General features: G+C 43.9%; 1 pseudogene; it reads right to left on the reverse strand.

Annotated features, from left to right (window-relative positions):
- Positions 1-2,657: 2,657 nt before the first annotated feature.
- Positions 2,658-4,849, reverse strand: part of LOC102484233 (ATP synthase subunit f, mitochondrial-like) — a 24,619-nt pseudogene continuing 22,427 nt past the window's right edge.

The following is a 4,849-nucleotide window of genomic DNA, read 5'->3' on the forward strand; positions in this document are numbered from 1 at the left end:
CGGGATCTTGGGCACGCACGCACACGCGCCTGGCGTGAGTTTTAAGCCACCGGGTCCGGTACGCGAACCGCGGTTGACTACGTGGGAGTTCAGCGACACAGCCATTACGTTAACTGCTGGTTCTCCTTTTTTTTATTTTTTAAGGCTTGTAGAGTTCCTTCAATCCGCAGAGAGAGGCAGACACAAAGGGAAAATGAGAAACCATCCCCTGTGGGAGGGATGGCCACTTCATACTCCTTTCTCATTGTCCTAGGATTTGTAGCGCGCACACACACGCACACACACGTGCCCAGTGTGATTTTCCAGCTGCTGGGTCCAGGACTGGAATTGTGATCCATCACCTGGGGAGCCAGCCCGTTAACCACCAAGCCATCTGCTGGTCAGGAAGCATCTTTGCTTTTTTTTTTTTTTAAAGAATTATTTTACTTAACTTTCTGGTATTTATTTTAATTTGGCCAGAGAAGAACAGAGTATGTGTACGTGTGTGTGTGTGTGTGTGTGTGTGTGTGTGCTTGTGGGTGGGGGGGGGAGTGAGAAATCAAGCTGCCAGGTCCCAGATTCGGTCTATAGTCAGCCATGTCCAGCACCCACACCACCTGCCGGCCCCAACGTCTTCACCTTTTATATAAGAAATGTAAGTGGGAACCAGCAGTTAGCGTAATGGCTATGTCACTGGACTCCCACGTAGTCAACCGCGGTTCATGTCCTGGACCCAGTGACTTAAAACTCACGCCGGGCGTGTGTGTGTGCATGCCCAAGATCCCGAGAGGAGAATAAAGAAGAAGGGATTGTGGCGTGACCATCCCCCCCAGGGGGTGATTTCTTGCTTTCTGTCTCTATGTCTCTCTCTGTCTGTCTGGTGAGCGCACGCGCCCTATAGCGAAAACCTCTCAAAAAAAGAAAAAAAAGAAATGTAAGTGACCCAGCTTGGATTAAACCCTGTCTACATCTCACCAACTGCATCACAGTTAAGATCCTAAGTCAAACCGTGAAAAGTACTACATGTATGTATGTGTGTGTACAGGGTATATGTGTGTGTTCTTTTTTTTTCTTCCTTCTTAAATTTATACAGTGATTCTCCTGAATCATGCTTTTTATTTCAGCAGACTTTTAGTGGCTGTGCCCATTCTAACTCCATCTAGAAACAGCATAGGCTAAATAACAAAAAGAATAATGGAGGGACCAGCAGTTAGTGTAATGACTATGTCACTGGACTCCCATGTAGTTGACCGTGGTTCGAGTCCCGGACCCAGTGGCTTAAACTCACACTGGGTGCATGTGCGTGCATGCCCAAGATCCTGAGAGGAGAATGAAGCAGAAGGGATTGTGGCGTGGCCATCCCCCTGGGGGTGATATCTCACTTTCTGTCTCTCTGTCTCTCTCTGTCTTTCTGGCAAGCTCATGCGCTCTATAGCAAAAACCTCTCCAGAAAAAAAAAAAACAATAATAATAATGCTAAAGGGTTTTAACATAGGTATTTAACATCCACGAGTTCATAGAGCTCCTTGGGAAGGAATAAGAAGGGCTCACAGTTTCTGTTACGAGGAAGTTTTTGAGATCTATTGCACAAGAGAATGATTATATTCAATAAAGTGTGTTTTTCAAAATAACTAAAAGAGTACATTCAAGTGTCTCATCACACACAAAAAGTGAGGAGACAGATAGGATTTGATTTCATCTTTCCACATGTGTACTTGTATAAAAGCATCACGTTGTACTCCTTAAATACATAGTTATGATTTTCAATGAAAATAACATTAAGTAAAAATTAATTTTGAGAAAAAGACTAAAAGGGGGTACAGAGCGGAGGGGAAGTTCATTTTATTTATTTATTTTTACAAAGAAGACTAGATAATTAATAACAGCACAGAGAAAAATCACCATGCTGTGAGTGTCCGATGTAATGATTCTGGAAGGATCGTCGATGGCTGCTGAAACCGAGGGAGCACGTTGTGGGAGCTGAAGACAGATGTGTGGTCTTTACAAATCACTTCACAAAGTCCTGCCTCAGTGCAAAGTAGGTGACCCTGAAATCTGGGGGACAGCACCTTAACAAAGTGCTCATACTTCTCAGCCAGAAGGGGACAACCAAATCGTGTATGTAGTAGTATTCTTTACCATGAATACTTAACCTGAATCTAAAAAATTATGAAGAAAAGAAATCGAATCTAGCTAGAGAGTGAGAAATTCTACACAATCGGCTGAACTCTTCAAAACTATAACTTTGGGGCCAGCAGATGGCATGGTGGTTAAGGTACTGGACTCCCTTGGTCGATCATGGTTTGAAGCTTTCTCTCTCTCTCTCTCTCTCTCAAAAATAAGGGGGGGGGAGAAAATGATAATTTTTGGGCCAAGGGAGTGTCATAGTGGTAATGTAACCGGACCCACGTGGGAAAGGGCCTAGGTTCATCCCCCAAGCACACTGGCACACATGCTAGCAGGAAGCCAGGGCGTGAGGTTACAGATTTCTCATTCAAGGAAGAAAATAAATCATGGAATCAGGAATTCAGTAACACAATAATTTTCCCCAGCTCAAATTCAGACCCGGCTGCCTTCAAAACCTATGCTTTTTTTTTTTTTTTTCTCAAATATATAATATATATATATATATACACACACACTTTCTTTCTTTTTTTTTTCACATACCAGTCATCTTTTATTGGATGTGAATTCTCGACTGGGATATGAAAGTACTCAACAAGATCCTTTGGAGGGGTGCCAAGCCAAGGAGATGAAGGTCTGGTTCAGTGTATGGCCTCCATCTGGCCCTCTGCAGTGGTATTTACGTCGCCGCTGGTGTTTGAGTCCCTTATAGGAAAGGCAGTAGCTGAAGAGCCATAAGCGGCCAGCACCATAGAAACCCCAGCAACACCCCCTTTCTTCACGTTGACGTACTTGTAATACCGGTAGTAACCTCTCTGAAATGCTCCAGCAATGCCTTTAGGGGTAAAATCCTGCGTCAGTATCCAGCCTGGCAGCTCCCCGAGTTTGACATCCATGAGTTTCTTCTCCTTCACTGGTATGACTGACGCCATCTTGGAGTCCTGGTCCAAATTTATATTTTTAAATCCAGATACTTGGTTTTACATTTTCAAATTATTACGCATGTACTTGGTTTGAAAAAAATTAAAAGGTACACAGTGAAGTTAACCTTCTGGTTCCTTTACCTTACAAGTTCTTACCAAAACCTCACACCAGATACAATTGCTATTAATTTTTGTGCATCCTTGAGGTTTTTTTTTTTTTGAGATTTTTGCTATAGGGCACTTGCGCTTGCTGGAGAGACAGAGACAGACAGAGAGTGTCTTTCTACCCCCCCAGGGGTAGATGACCACACCGTCATCCCTTTTCCTCCATTCTCCTCTCGGGATCCTGGGCACGCACGCACATGCACCCGGAGTGATGTTTAAGTCGCCGCATCCAGGACTTGAACCTGGGTCAACTACGTGAGAGTCCAGTGATGGAACCATTACACCAGCTGCTGGTCCCAAAAACTTTTTTAATTGCTTGCATTTGTTTAATTGCATGTGTACTCACCAGACAGAGAAAGAGACATGGAGATAGTACCCTATAATGGGCACAGCCACGCTACAATCCTTTCTTCTCCATCTTTCCATCCTGTTGGAAGTTGGGACACATACTAACCACACCCTGTGTGTCTTTCAAGCCTCTGGGCGGGATTCAAACCATACTTGACCATGTTGGATCTGGTTTCCTTAATCACTAGGCCAGAGGGCCAACCCTCCGAGCCAAATACAACATACCACCTACATGGTTCTGTGTAAGATTGTGCTTTAAATCGTGCTGTGTTAATCCAGGCCCTCTGAGGAAGAGATACCAAAACAGAGCTCCATACACAGGGATTTGCTAGGGGAAACGCCCAGGAGAGAACAGGGAAAGGCATGCAGATAAGGCTAATCCCATATGAAACAGAGAAGGAAGAGTGGATGGAGGCATTCTTGACCACACCAGCAGCATGAAGAATGTTTGTCAAGAACTTCAGCAGAGTCCTCAAAGCCAAATCGGACATGTCTCAATGTGTGTGTTCAGACTTGGCCTGGGGTGGAAAGGAAGCCTCAGGCAAGCATAGCAATACATGTCAGAATTTAGCAGTGGAGCCCGGGGTCAGTGACGCTCCCTGTAAGTGGAGGTCTATGAAGCACATAAAAGATTCTATATTTTAGCAATCAAACAATTACAGGAACACTCAATATGCATTTTACAGGTCCTGCATAATAAAAACACGTTTGTATTCATTATTTCTTATCAGTGCGCAGCACCCTTCACTCCCAGCTGGGGAGGGACACACGTGCAGCCGGGAAGTGAGAGAAGACGTGCAGGTGCACCCCATGGCTTTCTTTCTATTTGTGTGACACAGGAGGCTAAGTGGCACCTTTATTTCAACCTCAGTCCTTATCAACTCCTTTGGGACTGAAGAGTCGGTGTGTGTAAGCGTGTGTGTGTGTGCATGTGCAGGTGTGTTTTGCTGGAGTAATGAGAGTCAGGTAAATATAAAGATACACAGGGTCCATTCCTTAAAATGGCATTTCCCCCTAAACCATCCCTTTCTTCCTTACACTATGAGAAAATTTGAACAGTACTTCCCTTTTAGTAAAGAGAGAGCCAAGGCTATAGAGCAGCACAGTGTAGAGTTTCTTATAGATATTTCCTGTTTCATTACTATAATATATGTGCATATACGTGTACATAAAATTACATTTAAAAAGTAAAAATGTTTATTTCTGACCCTCATTAATAAATACCAAGTACTATTTATTTAAAATGCTGATGAAGAGGCTGGCACCATGACCTGGTGGTTAAGGTAGCCAGACTTCACGTGGCCAACAGA

Source organism: Tupaia chinensis, unplaced genomic scaffold, assembly GCF_000334495.1.
Source record: "Tupaia chinensis unplaced genomic scaffold, TupChi_1.0 Scaffold000557_1, whole genome shotgun sequence".
In the NCBI taxonomy this organism is placed as follows: domain Eukaryota; kingdom Metazoa; phylum Chordata; class Mammalia; order Scandentia; family Tupaiidae; genus Tupaia; species Tupaia belangeri.